Source organism: Pan paniscus, chromosome 10, assembly GCF_029289425.2.
Source record: "Pan paniscus chromosome 10, NHGRI_mPanPan1-v2.0_pri, whole genome shotgun sequence".
In the NCBI taxonomy this organism is placed as follows: Eukaryota; Metazoa; Chordata; class Mammalia; order Primates; family Hominidae; genus Pan; species Pan paniscus.
In genome coordinates, this window is record NC_073259.2 from 141,754,773 (window position 1) to 141,772,952 (window position 18,180).

Sequence of the window (18,180 nt, forward strand, 5' to 3'; positions counted from 1 at the left end):
GCCTTATCACTGATCTACTCCACACCATTTTTTCTAATACTAATGTAATAATATCCACAGCATGCCCTAACACTCATCGACTCCACACCATCACTTCTAATACTAACGTAATAATATCCACACCATGCCCTAACACTGATCTAATCCATACCATCGCTTCCAATACTAATGTAATAATATCCACACCATGCCCTATCACTGATCTAATCAACACCATCGCTTCCAATACTAATGTAATAATATCCACACCATGCCCTAACACTCATCTAATCCATACCATCGCTTCCAATACTAATGTAATAATATCCACATCATGCCCTATCACTGATCTGGACCACACCATCGCTTCCAATACTAATGAAATAATATCCACAGCATGCCCTATCACTGATCTAGTCCACACCATCGCTTGTAATACTAACGTAATAATATCCACAGCATGCCCTATCTGATCTAGTCCACACCATCGCTTCTAATACAAATGTAATAATATCTACACCATGCCCTATCACTGATCTAGTCCACCCATCGCTTCCAATACTAATGTAATAATATCCACACCATGCCCTATCACTGATCTAGTCCACACCATCGCTTCCAATACTAATGTAATAATATCCAAACCATGCCCTATCACTGATCTAATCCACATCATCGCTTCCAATACTAATGTGGTAATATCCACATCATGCCCTATCACTGATCTAGTCCACACCATCGCTTCCAATACTAATGTAATAATATCCACATCATGCCCTATCACTGATCTAATCCACACCATCACTTCCAATACTAATGTAATAATATCCACACCATGCCCTACCACTCATCTAATCCACACCATCCCTTCTAATACTAATGTAATAATATCCACACCATGCCCTATCACTGATCTAATGCACACCATCACTTCTAATACTAATGTAATAATATCCACACCATGCCCTATCACTGATCTAATGCACAACATCGCTTCCAATACTAATGTAATAATATACACACCATGCCCTACCACTCATGTAATCCACACCATCCCTTCTACTACTAATGTAATAATGTCCACACCATGCCCTACCACTGATCTAATGCACACCATCGCTTCTAATACTAATGTAATAATATCCACACCATGACCTATCACTGAACTAATGCACACCATCGCTTCCAATACGAATGTAATAATATCCACACCATGCCCTACCACTCATCTAATCCACCCCATCCCTTCTAATACTAATGTAATAATGTCCGCACCATGCCCTACCACTGATCTAATGCACACCATCGCTTCTAATACTAACGTAATAATATCCACACCATGCCCTAACACTGATCTAATCCACACCATCGCCTCTAATACTAATGTACTAATATCCACACCATGCCCTACCACTCATCTAATCCACACCATCCCTTCTAATACTAATGTAATGATATCCACACCATGACCTATCACTGATCTAATGCACACCATCGCTTCTAATAGTAATGTAATAATATCCACACCATGCCCTATCACCGATCTAATCCACACCATCACTTCCAATGCTAATGTAATAATATCCACACCTTGCGCTATCACTGATCTAATCAACACCATCGCTTCCAATACTAATGTAATAATATCCACACCATGCCCTAACACTCATCTAATCCACACCATCGCTTCCAATACTAATGTAATAATGTACACACCATGCCCTATCACTGATCTAGTCCACACCATCGCTTCCAATACTAATGTAATAACATCCACACCTTGCGCTATCACTGATTTAATCAACACCATCGCTTCCAATACTAATGTAATAATATCCACACCATGCCCTACCACTCATCTAATCCACACCATCGCTTCCAATACTAATGTAATAATGTACACACCATGCCCTATCACTGATCTAGTCCACACCATCGCTTCCAATAGTAATGTAGTAATATCCGCATCATGTCCTATCACTGATCTAGTCCACAACATCGCTTCCAATACTAATAATATCCACACCGTGCCCTATCAATTGTCTAGTCCACACCATCGCTTCTAATAGTAATGTAATAATATCCACACCATGCCTTATCACTGATCTAGTCCACACCATCGTTTCTAATACTAATGTAATAATATCCACAGCATGCCCTAACACATCTAATCCACACCATCGCTTCCAATACTAATGTAATAATATCCACACCATGCCCTATCACTGATCTAATCAACAACATCGCTTCCAATACTAATGTAATAATATCCACATCATGCCCTATCACTGATCTAGTCCACACCATCTCTTCCAATACTAATGTAATAATATCCAGAGCATGCCCTATCACTGATCTAGTCCAAACCATCGCTTGTAATACTAATGTAATAATATCCACAGCATGCCCTATCACTGATCTAGTCCACACCATCGCTTCTAATACTAATGTAATAATATGTACACCATGCCCTATCACTGATCTAGTCCACACCATCGCTTCCAATACTAATGTAATAATATCCACACCATGCCCTGTCACTGATCTAGTCCACAGCATCACTTCCAATACTCATGTAATAATATGCACATCATGACCTAACACTGATCTAACCCACACCATCGCTTCCAATACTAATGTAATAATATCCACATCATGCCCTATCACTGATCTAATCAACACCATCGCTTCCAATACTAATGTGATAATATCCACATCATGCCCTATCACTGATCTAGTCCACACCATCGCGTCCAATACTAATGCAATAATATCCACACCATGCCCTAACACTGATCTAATCCACACCATCACTTCCAATACTAATGTAATAATATCCACACCATGCCCTACCACTCATCTAATCAACACCATCCCTTCTAATACTAATGTAATAATATCCACACCATGCCCTGTCACTGATCTAATGCACACCATCGCTTCCAATACTAATGTAATAATATCCACATCATGCCCTACCACTAATGTAACGCACAGCATCGCTTCTAATACTAATGTAATAATATCCGCACCATGCCCTAACACTCATCTAATCCACAACATCGCTTCTAATACTAATGTAATAATATCCACACCATGCCCTACCACTCATCTAATCCACCCCATCCCTTCTAATGATAATGTAATAATATCCACACCATGCCCTATCAGTGATCTAATGCACACCATGGCTTCTAATACTAATGTAATAATATCCACACCATGCCCTAACACTGATCTAATCCACACCATCGCTTCTATTACTAAGGTAGTAATATCCCCACCATGCCCTACCATTCATCTAATCCACACCATCCCTTCAAATACTAATGTAATAATATCCACACCATGACCTATCACTGATCTAATGCACACCATCACTTCTAATACTAATGTAATAATATCCACACCATGCCCTATCACTGATCTAATCCACACCATCGCTTCCAATACTAATGTAATCATATAGACAACCTGCCCTATCAATGATCTAATCCACACCATCACTTCCAATACTAATGTAATAATATCCACACCTTGCGCTATCACTGATCTAATCAACACCATCGCTTCCAATACTAATGTAATAATATCCACACCATGCCCTAACACTCATCTAATCCACACCATCGCTTCTAATACTAACGTAATAATATACACACCATGCCCTAACACTGATGTAATCCACTCCATCGCTTCCAATACTAATGTAATAATATCCACACCATGCCCTATCACTGATCTAATCAACACCATCGCTTCCAATACTAATGTAATAATATCCACACCATGCCCTAACACTCATCTAATCCACACCATCGCTTCCAATACTAATGTAATAATATCCACATCATGCCCTATCACTGATCTAGTCCACACCATCGCTTCCAATACTAATGTAATCATATCCACAACCTGCCCTATCACTGATCTAATCCACACCATCACTTCCAATAGTAATGTAATAATATCCACACCATGCCCTACCACTCATCTAATCCACACCATCCCTTCCAATACTAATGTAATAATATCCACACCATGCCCTATCACTGATCTAATGCACACCATCTCTTCCAATACTAACGTAATAATATCCGCATCATGCCCTATCACTGATCTAATGCACACCATCGCTTCTAATACTAATGTAATAATATCCACACCATGCCCTAACACTCATCTAATCCACACCATCGCTTCCAATACTAATGTAATAATATCCACACCATGCGCTAACACTCATCTAATCCACACCATCGCTTCATATACTAATGTAATAATATCCACACCATGCCCTATCACTGATCTAATGCACACCATGGCTTCTAATACTAATGTAATAATATCCACACCATGCCCTAACACTGATCTAATCCACACCATCGCTTCTAATACTAATGTAGTGATATCCACACCATGCCATACCACTCATCTAATCCACACCATCCGTTCTAATACTGATGTAATAATATCCACACCATGACCTATCACTGATCTAATCCACACCATCACTTCCAATACTAATGTAATAATATCCACACCGTGCCCTACCACTCATCTAATCCACACCATCGCTTCCAATACTAATGTAATAATATCCACGCCATACCCTATCACTGATCTAGTCCACAGCATCGCTTCCAATACTAATGTAGTAATATCCACATCATGCCCTATCACTGATCTAGTCCACACCATCACTTCCAATACTAATGTAGTAATATCCACACCGTGCCCTATCACTGATCTAGTCCCCACCATTGCTTCTAATACTAAAGTAATAATATCCACACCATGCCCTATCACTGATCTAGTCCATACCATCGTTTTTAATACTAATGTAATAATATCCACAGCATGCCCTACCACTCATCTAATCCACACCATCCATTCTAATACTAATGTAATAATATCCACAACATGACCTATCACTGATCTAATGCACACCATCGCTTCTAATACTAATGTAATAATATCCACACCATGCCCTATCGGTGATCTAATCCACACCATCACTTTCAGTACTAATGTAGTAATATCCACACCGTGCCCTATCACTGATCTAGTCCACACCATCGCTACCAATACTAATGTAATAATATCCACACCATGCCTTAACACTGATCTAATCCACACCATCACTTCCAATACTAATGTAATAATATCCACACCATGCCCTACCACTCATCTAATCCACACCATCCCTTCTAATACTAATGTAATAATATCCACAAGATGCCCTATCACTGATCTAATGCACACCATCCCTTCTAATACTATTGTAATAATATCCACATCATGCCCTACCACTAATGTAACGCACAGCATCGCTTCTAATACTAATGTAATAATATCCACGCCATGCCCTAACACTCATCTAAACTACAGCATCGCTTCTAATACTAATGTAATAATATCCACACCATGCCCTACCACGCATCTAATCCACCCCATCCCTTCTAATAATAATGTAATAATATCCACACCATGCCCTATCACTGATCTAATGCACACCATGGCTTCTAATACTAATGTAATAATATCCACACCATGCCATAACACTGATCTAATCCACACCATCACTTCTAATACTAAGGTAGTAATATCCCCACCATGCCCTACCACTCATCTAATCCACACCATCCCTTCTAATACTAATGTAATAATATCCACACCATGACCTGTCACTGATCTAACGCACACCATCGCTTCCAATACTAATGTAATAATATCCACACCATGCCCTACCACTCATCTAATCCACAACATCCCTTCTGATACTAACGTAATAATATCCACACCATGCCCTAACACTGATGTAATCCACACCATCGCTTCCAATACTAATGTAATAATATCCACACCATGCCCTATCACTGATCTAATCAACACCATCGCTTCCAGTACTAATGTAATAATATCCACACCATGCCCTAACACTCATCTAATCCACACCATCGCTTCCAATACTAATGTAATAATATCCACATCATGCCCTATCACTGATCTAGTCCACACCATCGCTTCCAATACTAATGTAATCATATCCACAACCCGCCCTATCACTGATCTAATCCACACCATCACTTCCAAAAGTAATGTAATAATATCCACACCATGCCCTACCACTCATCTAATCCACACCATCCCTTCTAATACTAATGTAATAATATCCACACCATGCCCTATCACTGATCTTATGCACACCATCGCTTCCAATACTAACGTAATAATATCCGCATCATGCCCTATCACTGATCTAATGCACACCATCGCTTCTAATACTAATGTAATAATATCCACACCATGCCCTAACACTCATCTAATCCACACCATCACTTCCAATACTAATGTAATAATATCCACACCGTGCGCTAACACTCATGTAATCCACACCATCGCTTCTAATACTAATGTAATAATATCCACACCATGACCTAACACTGATCTAATGCACACCATCGCTTCTAATACTAATGTAATAATATCCACACCATGACCTATCACTGATCTAATCCACACCATCACTTCCAATACTAATGTAATAATATCCACACCTTGCACTATCACTGATCTAATCAACACCATCGCTTCCAATACTGATGTAATAATATCCACACCATGCCCTACCACTCATCTAATCCACACCATCGCTTCCAATACTAATGTAATAATATCCACGCCATGCCCTATCACTGATCTAGTCCACACCATCGCTTCCAATACTAATGTAGTAATATCCACATCATGCCCTATCACTGATCTAGTCCACACCTTCGCTTGTAATACTAATATAGTAATATCCACACCATGCCCTCTCACTGATCTAGTCCCCACCATTGCTTCTAATACTAAAGTAATAATATCCACACCATGCCCTATCACTGATCTAGTCCATACCATCGTTTTTAATACTAATGTAATAATATCCACAGCATGCCATAACACTCATCTAATCCACACCATCGCTTCTAATACTAACGTAATAATATCCACACCATGCCCTAACACTGATCTAATCCACACCATTGCTTCCAATACTAATGTAGTAATACCCACACCATGCCCTATCACTGATCTAGTCGACACCATCGCTTCCAATACTAATGTAATAATATCCACACCATGCCTTATCACTGATCTAGTCCACACCATTGTTTCTAATACTAATGTAATAATATCCACAGCATGCCCTAACACTCATCTAATCCACACCATCACTTCTAATACTAACGCAATAATATCCACACCATGCCCTAACACTGATCTAATCCACACCATCGCTTCCAATACTAATGTAATAATATCGACACCATGCCCTATCACTGATCTAATCAACACCATCGCTTCCAATACTAATGTAATAATATCCACACCATGCCATAACACTCATCTAATCCACACCATCGCTTCCAATACTAATGTAATAATATCCACATCATGTCCTATCACTGATCTATTCCACACCATCGCTTCCAATACTAGTGTAATAATATCCACAGCATGCCCTATCACTGATCTAGTCCACACCATCGCTTGTAATACTAATGTAATAATATCCACAGCATGCCCTATCACTGATCTAGTCCACACAATCGCTTCTAATACTAATGTAATAATATCTACACCGTGCCCTATCACTGATCTAGTCCACACCATCGCTTCCAATACTAATGTAATAATATCCACACCATGCCCTATCAGTGATCTAGTCCACACCATCGCTTCCAATACTAATGTAATAATATCCACATCGTGCCCTATCACTGATCTAGTCCACACCATCGCTTCTAATACTAATGTAATAATATCCACACCATGCCCTATCACTGATTTAATCCACACCATCACTTCCAATAGTAATGTAGTAATATCTACACCGTGCCCTATCACTGATCTAGTCCACACCATCGCTTCCAATAGTAATGTAATAATATCCACACCATGCCCTATCAGTGATCTAGTACACACCATCGCTTCCAATACTAATGTAATAATATCCACATCATGCCCTATCACTGATCTAGTCCACACCATCGCTTCTAATACTAATGGAATAATATCCACACCATGCCCTATCACTGATCTAATCCACACCATCGCTTCCAATACTAATGTAGTAATATCCACGCCATGCCCTATCACTGATCTAGTCCACACCATCGCTTCCAATACTAATGTAATAATATCCACACCATGCCCTATCACTGACCTAATCCACACCATCACTTCCAATACTAATGTAATAATATCCACACCTTGCGCTATCACTGATCTAATCCACACCATCGCTTCCAATACTAATGTAATAATATCCACACCATGCCCTAACACTCATCTAATCCACACCATCGCTTCTAATACTAATGTAATAATATCCACACCATGCCCTAACACTGATGTAATCCACACCATCGCTTCCAATACTAATGTAATAATATCCACACCATGCCCTATCACTGATCTAATCAACACCATCGCTTCCAATACTAATGTAATAATATCCACACCATGCCCTAACACTCATCTAATCCACACCATCGCTTCCAATACTAATGTAATCATATCCACAACCTGCCCTATCACTGATCTAATCCACTCCATCACTTCCAATAGTAATGTAATAATATACACACCACGCCCTACCACTCATCTAATCCACACCATCCCTTCTAATACCAATGTAATAATATCCACACCATGCCCTATCACTGATCTAATGCACACCATCACTTCCAATAGTAACGTAATAATATCCGCATCATGCCCTATCACTGATCTAATGCACACCATCGCTTCTAATACTAATGTAATAATATCCACACCATGCCCTAACACTCATCTAATCCACACCATCGCTTCCAATACTAATATAATAATATCCACACCATGCCCTAACACTCATCTAATCCACACCATCGCTTCTAATACTAATGTAATAATATCCACACCATGCCCTATCACTGATCTAATGCACACCAACGCTTCTAATACTAATGTAATAATATCCATACCATGCCCTAACACTGATCTAATCCACACCATCACCTCTAATACTAATGTAGTGATATCCACACCATGCCCTACCACTCATCTAATCCACACCATCCCTTCTAATACTGATGTAATAATATCCACATCATGACCTGTCACGGATCTAATGCACACCATCGCTTCTAATACTAATGTAATAATATCCACACCATGACCTATCACTGATGTAATCCACACCATCACTTCCAATACTAATGTAATAATATCCACACCTTGCGCTATCACTGATCTAATCAACACCATCGCTTCCAATACTGATGTAATAATATACACACCATGCCCTAACACTCATCTAATCCACACCATCGCTTCCAATACTAATGTAATAATATCCACGCCATGCCCTATCACTGATCTAGTCCACACCATCGCTTCCAATAGAAATGTAGTAATATCCACATCATGCCCTATCACTGATCTAGTCCACACCATCGCTTCCAATACTAATGTAGTAATATCCACACCATGCCCTATCACTGATCTAGTCCCCACCATTGCTTCTAATACTAAAGTAATAATATCCACACCATGCCCTATCACTGATCTAGTCCATACCATCGTTTTTAATACTAATGTAATAATATCCACAGCATGCCATAACACTCATCTAATCCACACCATCGCTTCTAATACTAACGTATTAATATCCACACCATGCCCTAACACTGATCTAATCCACACCATTGCTTCCAATACTAATGTAGTAATACCCACACCATGCCCTATCACTGATCTAGTCGACACCATCGCTTCCAATACTAATGTAATAATATCCACACCATGCCTTATCACTGATCTAGTCCACACCATTGTTTCTAATACTAATGTAATAATATCCACAGCATGACCTAACACTCATCTAATCCACACCATCGCTTCTAATACTAATGTAATAATATCCACACCATGCCCTAACACTGATGTAATCCACACCATCGCTTCCAATACTAATGTAATAATATCCACACCATGCCCTATCACTGATCTAATCAACACCATCGCTTCCAATACTAATGTAATAATATCCACACCATGCCCTAACACTCATCTAATCCACACCATCGCTTCCAATACTAATGTAATAATATCCACATCATGCCCTATCACTGATCTAGTCCACAGCATCGCTTCCAATACTAATGTAATCATATCCACAACCTGCCCTATCACTGATGTAATCCACTCCATCACTTCCAATAGTAATGTAATAATATACACACCATGCCCTACCACTCATCTAATCCACACCATCCCTTCTAATACTAATGTAATAATATCCACACCATGCCCTATCACTGATCTAATGCACACCATCGCTTCCAATACTAACGTAATAATATCCGCATCATGCCCTATCACTGATCTAATGCACACCATCACTTCTAATACTAATGTAATAATATCCACACCATGCCCTAACACTCATCTAATCCACACCATCGCTTCCAATACTAATGTAATAATATCCACACCATGCCCTAACACTCATCTAATCCACACCATCCCTTCTAATACTAATGTAATAATATCCACACCATGCCCTATCACTGATCTAATGCACACCATCGCTTCTAATACTAATGTAATAATATCCATACCATGCCCTATCACTGATCTAATCCACACCATCACCTCTAATACTAATGTAGTGATATCCACACCATGCCCTACCACTCATCTAATCCACACCATCCCTTCTAATACTGATGTAATAATATCCACATCATGACCTGTCACTGATCTAATGCACACCATCGCTTCTAATACTAATGTAATAATATCCACACCATGACCTATCACTGATCTAATCCACACCATCACTTCCAATACTAATGTAATAATATCCACACCTTGCGCTATCACTGATCTAATCAACGCCATCGCTTCCAATACTGATGTAACAATATCCACACCATGCCCTAACACTCATCTAATCCACACCATCGCTTCCAATACTAATGTAGTAATATCCACATCATGCCCTATCACTGATCTAGTCCACACCATTGCTTCTAATACTAAAGTAATAATATCCACACCATGCCCTATCACTGATCTAGTCCATACCATCGTTTTTAATACTAATGTAATAATATCCACAGCATGCCATAACACTCATCTAATCCACACCATCGCTTCTAATACTAACGTAATAATATCCGCACCATGCCCTAACACTGATCTAATCCACACCATTGCTTCCAATACTAATGTAGTAATACCCACACCATGCCCTGTCACTGATCTAGTCGACACCATCGCTTCCAATACTAATGTAATAATATCCACACCATGCCTTATCACTGATCTAGTCCACACCATTGTTTCTAATACTAATGTAATAATATCCACAGCATGCCCTAACACTCATCTAATCCACACCATCACTTCTAATACTAACGTAATAATATCCACACCATGCCCTAACTCTGATCTAATCCACACCATCGCTTCCAATACTAATGTAATAATATCCACACCATGCCCTATCACTGATCTAATCAACACCATCACTTCCAATACTAATGTAATAATATCCACACCATGCCATAACACTCATCTAATCCACACCATCGCTTCCAATACTAATGTAATAATATCCACATCATGTCCTATCACTGATATATTCCACACCATCGCTTCCAATACCAGTGTAATAATATCCACAGCATGCCCTATCACTGATCTAGTCCACACCATCGCTTGTAATACTAATGTAATAATATCCACAGCATGCCCTATCACTGATCTAGTCCACACCATCGCTTCTAATACTAATGTAATAATATCTACACCATGCCCTATCACTGATCTAGTCCACACCATCGCTTCCAATACTAATGAAATAATATCCACACCATGCCCTATCAGTGATCTAGTCCACACCATCGTTTCCAATACTAATGTAATAATATCCACATCGTGCCCTATCACTGATCTAGTCCGCACCATCTCTTCTAATACTAATGTAATAATATGCACACCATGCCCTATCAGTGATGTAATCCACACCATCGTTTCCACTACTAATGTAATAATATCCACACCATGCCCTAACACTCATCTAATCCACACCATCCCTTCTAATACTAATGTAATAATATCCACACCATGCCCTATCACTGATCTAATCCACACCATCGCTTCCAATACTAATGTAATAATATCCACACCATGCCCTATCACTGACCTAATCCACACTACCACTTCCAATACCAATGTAGTAATATCCACATCATGCTCTATCACTGATGTAGTCCACACCATCGCTTCCAATACTAATGTAATAATATCCACACCATGCCCTATCACTGATCTAATCCACACCATCACTTCCAATACTAATGTAATAATATCCACACCATGCCCTACCACTCATCTAATCCACACCATCCCTTCTCATACTAATGTAATAATGTCCACACCATGCCCTACCACTGATCTAATGCACACCATCGCTTCTAATATTAATGTAATAATATCCACACCATGACCTATCACTGATCTATTGCACACCATTGCTTCTAATACTTATGTAATAATATCCACACCATGCCCTATCACTGATCTAATCAACACCATCGCTTCCAATACTAATGTAATAATATCCACACCATGCCCTAACACTCATCTAATCCACACCATCGCTTCCAATACTAATGTAATAATATACACACCATGCCCTATCACTGATCTAGTCCACACCATCGCTTCCAATACTAATGTAGTAATATCCGCATCATGCCCTATCACTGATCTAGTCCACACCATCGCTTCCAATACTAATAATATCCACACCATGCCCTATTACTGATCTAGTCCCCACCATCGCTTCTAATACTAATGTAATAATATCCACACCATGCCCTATCACTGATCTAATCCACACCATCGCTTGCAATACTAATGTTATAGTATCCATATCATGCCCTAACACTCATCTAATCCACACCATCGCTTCCAATACTAATGTAATAATATACACATCATGCCCTATCACTTATCTAGTCCACACCATCGCTTCCAAAGCTAATGTAATGATATCCACACCATGCCCTATCACTTATCTTGTCCACCCCATCACTTCTAATACTAATGTAATAATATCCACAGCATGCCCTAACACTCATCTAATCCACACCATCGCTTGTAATACTAATGTAATAATATGCACACCATGCCCTATCACTGATCTAGTCCACACCATCGCTGCCAATACTAATGTAATAATATCCACACCATGCCCTATCACTGATCTAGTCCACACCATCGCTTCCAATACTAATGTAATAATATCCACATCATTCCCTATCACTGATCTAGTCCACACCATCGCTTCTAATACTAATGTAATAATATCCACACCATGCCCTATCACTGATCTAGTCCACACCATCACTTCTAATACTAATGGAATAATATCCACACCATGCCCTATCAGTGATCTAATGCACACCATGGCTTCTAATACTAATGTAATAATATCCACACCATGTCCTATCACTGATCTAATCCACGCCATCGCTTCCAATACCAATGTAGTAATATCCACATCATGCCCTATCACTGATCTAGTCCACACCATCGCTTCCAATACTAATGTAATAATATCCACACCATGCCCTATCACTGATCTAATCCATACCATCACTTCCAATACTAATGTAATAATATCCACACCATGCCCTACCACTCATCAAATCCACACCATCCCTTCTGATACTAATGTAATAATATGCACTCCATGCCCTGTCACTGATCTAATCCACACCATCGCTTCCAATACTAATGTAATAATATCCACACCATGCCCTATCACTGATCTAATCCACACCATCTCTTCCAATACTAATGTAGTAATATCCACGCCATGCCCTATCACTGATCTAGTCCACACCATCGCTTCCAATGCTAATGTAATAATATCCACACCATGCCCTATCACTGATCTAATCCACACCATCACTTCCAATAGCAATGTAATAATATCCACACCATGCCCTACCACTCATCTAATCCACACCATCCCTTCTAATACTAATGTAATAATAACCACACCTGCCCTATCACTGATCTAATCACACCATCGCTTCTAATACTAATGTAATAATATCCACATCATGCCCTATCACTGATCTAATGCACACCATCGCTTCCAATAGTAATGTAATAATATCCACACCATGCCCTACCACTCATCTAATCCACACCATCCCTTCTAATACTAATGTAATAATATCCACACCATGCCCTATCACTGATCTAATGCACACCATCGCTTCTAATACTAATGTAATAATATCCACAGCATGCCCTAACACTGATCTAATCCACACCATGGCTTCTAATACTAATGTAGTAATATCCACACCATGCCCTACCACTCATCTAATCCACACCATCCATTCTAATACTAATGTAATAATATCCACACCATGACCTATCACTGATCTAATGCACACGATCGCTTCTAATACTAATGTAATAGTATCCACACCATGCCCTATCGGTGATCTAATCCACACCATCACTTCCAGTACTAATTTAGTAATATCCACATCATGCCCTATCACTGATCTAGTCCACACCATCGCTTCCAATACTAATGTAATAATATCCACACCTTGCCCTACCACTCATCTAATCCACACCATCCCTTCTAATACTAATGTAATAATATCCACACCATGCCCTAATACTCATCTAATCCACACCATCTCTTCTAATACTAATGTAATAATATCCACACCATGCCCTTACAGTAATGTAATATCTGCACCATTTCCCAACACCAATACAATATCCACACCATTCCCTAACACTAATCTAAATGTCCATGCCATGCCCTAACACTAATATATTGACACAATTGCCTCTAATACTAATATATAGAATAATATCTAGTAAGTGGACCCTGTTGACATTGAGGCTTTTTTAAGGGTTTTACAGCTTTGGCTGAACTATAGCCTCTGTAGTGGATTTTGATGATGTGTCTGCTTTGCTGGCATGGTATTGACATGGTTGTTTTAAAAAGTAACTTACTTTCCAATAATGTCATATTTCTAAGCAACTTCCCGTAGTAGTACAAAATACAACTTTTTCTTCCCTTAGATTCCCCAACAGTTATTGCCGTACCAGATTTTCAGTGTCGCACAAAATACTCTGGTATATTGCACTGAAAGCATGGACACTCTCCCAGGTAACTACCACATAACCCCTAGATCAGGAAATCAGCGTTGTTCCTACATGATAATTCGGTCCACAAACTCACTTCACTTTTACCTCGTGCCACACTTGGGAGTATAATGTGTTTTTTTTTTTTCATTCGGATCCAGTTTTCTTTTCCTGGAACTGTTCCCCAGACTTTCCTTCATATTTATGACCTTGACACATTTAAAGAGCACACAGGTTTTTGTTTGAACAGCTGTTTTCAGGTCTTTGGGGTATATACCTAGGAATGGAATCATTGAGTCATATGGTAAATCTATTTGTAACTTTATGAAGAAACATCAAATTATTTTACACGTAGGCTGCACCATTTTGTCACTTATTGTCACATATTGTCACAAGCAGTGTTTAAGAGTTCAAGTTTCTGCACATCTTTGTCAACACTTGTTATTTTTTAGTATAACTATTCTTGTGTGAGTTAAGGGTTATCTCTTCATGGTTTTAATTATGGTAATGATGTTAAGCATCTTTTCATGTGCTTGTTGGTGAAGTGTGTATTAAAGTCTTTTGTCAATTTTTAGATTGGGTTGTCTTTGCTGTGGAGTTGTAAAAGTTCTTTATACATTCTGGATAACAGACACTGATGAAGTATCTAATGTGCCGACATTTTCTTCCATTTTATAGGTTGTTGGAACGTAATAAGAGTTAATGTGTGGTCTCTGCTGCAGTGTCCTGAAACAGAGCGCTAAGCCTCAGGAATGTATGAAGTAATGTGTCTTTCGTATGCTAATGAAATGATTGATGGCTGGGGGCACCTGGATAGCCTCAGTGGGGCTGGCTGCCAAGGGAAGCAACCTTGTCATTAGAGGATTTGAAATTTCTTCCCCCGTCCCGTCTCTGTGAAGGGGAGAGGTGCTGATGGTTGAGTTGATCACCTATGGCCACAGACGTAACCAATTTGCCTGTGTAATAAAGGACAGGGTTGGGAGAGCATCTGTGTTGCTCTCCCAACACAGGAGATACTGGGAGGATCATGTCTGGTGAGGGCATGGGAGGCCTGCATTCCTTCCACATACCTCACCTTGTGCATCTCTTTTTCTGGCTTTTCATTTGTAGCGTTTAAAAGATCCTTGGTAATAAGTCAGGAATAGTAAGTACACTGCGTTCATGGGTTGTGCAATGTGATGTAGCAAATTGCTGAACCCAATAAGGGTGTTGTGGGAGCCTCCAATCTGTAGCAAAGTCAGACAGAAGGTAACCTGGGAACCTACTGTTTGTGGTTGGCACCTTAAGTGGTTACAGTCTTGTAACGGAGTACCCATATTTTCTTACAGAAGAAATGAATTAGTTTTACCATTTTGCTGTTCCTGCACTTAGCTCTTTAGGAATGCAATTATAAGCTTTACTGTCTCTCCACCAGACACTTCCTATACTGCAAACTTTTCCAACTGTGTGATAACTTAAAAGTTCCAGGGACCAAACCTTGAAACAAACTGGCACTTCCATATCTCTCCCCCACCAGGAGATTGGCAGCAGACAACAGTCAATTTACAACCTGGCTCTGCCCATGGTGGTGCTAGCAAGATCACCTAATGGAGAAAACATCAGAGCATGTCCCATAGACCCTGCACCTCCTCACCTCATCCCCTGCATGCCATTCTGGCAAGTCCGAAAGCCCTGCTTTCTGCCCAGAAAGTGGAAGGGCTTCCCTTAAGGCAAGAGCCTGTATGTTCCCTTCAGCTAAGCTCTGGCATAAAGTCACTTTCTTTTTACCATCCTTGTGTTTGTCATTTAAATTTGCAAGCAACAAGGGGCATGACGTGTATTCCTAGGACTGAGTCCTTAGCCTGTGGGGTCTGATGCTTTCTCCATTTACTGTCACAATTGGGCTGCACTGTAGGACACCCAGCTGGTACCCAAGATTTGGTCTGTGTGGGGAAAAAACCGATGTATCTGGTAACAGAAGTGTTCTGTGTTGAGTGTTGAGAGTATACTATAAGAGAGTTGTTTTTCCTATTATAACATTTTGTCTTTCAACTTTTTTCTTCATGTCTTCTGAGACGTAAAAGTTGTAAATTTTGAGGAAATAAATTGATTTATTTTTCCTTTTGTGGTCTGTGCTTTTGGTGTCAGATGTAAGAAACTATTGCTACATGTAAGGTCATGAATGCTTAACTGTATGTTTTCTTCCAGAGTTTTTAGTTTTCACCTATTTTGGTCTTTGAGCCATTGTAGTTTAATTTTTTATGTGGTATGAGGTAAGGATACAATTTCATTTCCCTTTATGTGGATAGCAAGTTGCCTTACATCACTTGTTGAGGACAGGATTCTTTCCCCAATTTACTGGTAATGGACCTTGTCTAAAATCAGTTGAGCATAGAGGTATTGTTTTCTGTCTGGACTCCCAATTCAATTCAGTTGATCTTTCTGTTTATTCCTGTGCGAGGATCCTACTGTTTTTATTACTGTTCCTTTGTAATAAAATTTGAAATTGGGATGTGATCAGGATCAGCTTATCCACTTCTGTCCCAAGGCCTTTGGGATTTTTGTAGGAATAACATTGAATCCACGGATTGCTTCGTGTACTTTGGGAAACTTAACAATGTGGTCTACAAATCCACAAATAAGATAAGTTTTTACATTTATTGGGAATTTAATTTCCTTAAGTAATGTCTTATAATTTCCCTCATCTAAGTCTTGTCATTTCATTCCATTTATTCCTAAGTATAATATTGCTATTGGTATTTTTTAAGGTAGAATTTTCATAATTTGGTTTAGAGATTATTCATTCCTAGCATATGCATATAAAATGGAATGTTTGGCCAGGCACCGGGGCTCATACCTGTAACCCAAGCAGGTTGAGAGGCTGAGGAAGGGTTAGGGTTAGGGTTGGGGTTGGGGTTGGGGTTGGGGTTGGGGTTAGGCTTACGGCTTAGGGCTTAGGGATTAGGGCTAGGGCTCGGGCTAGGGTTAGGG

The 18,180-nt window shown here is 39.5% G+C and overlaps 1 long non-coding RNA gene across 1 annotated transcript in view; it reads left to right on the plus strand.

Annotated features, from left to right (window-relative positions):
- Positions 1 to 15,919, plus strand: part of LOC129393566 (uncharacterized) — a 126,032-nt gene extending 110,113 nt beyond the window's left edge. Inside the window, exon 5 of the long non-coding RNA XR_010108979.1 lies at positions 15,889 to 15,919. This is a non-coding gene — a long non-coding RNA (uncharacterized LOC129393566). The remainder of the gene's footprint in view (positions 1 to 15,888) is intronic.
- The last annotated feature ends 2,261 nt before the right edge of the window (positions 15,920 to 18,180 follow it).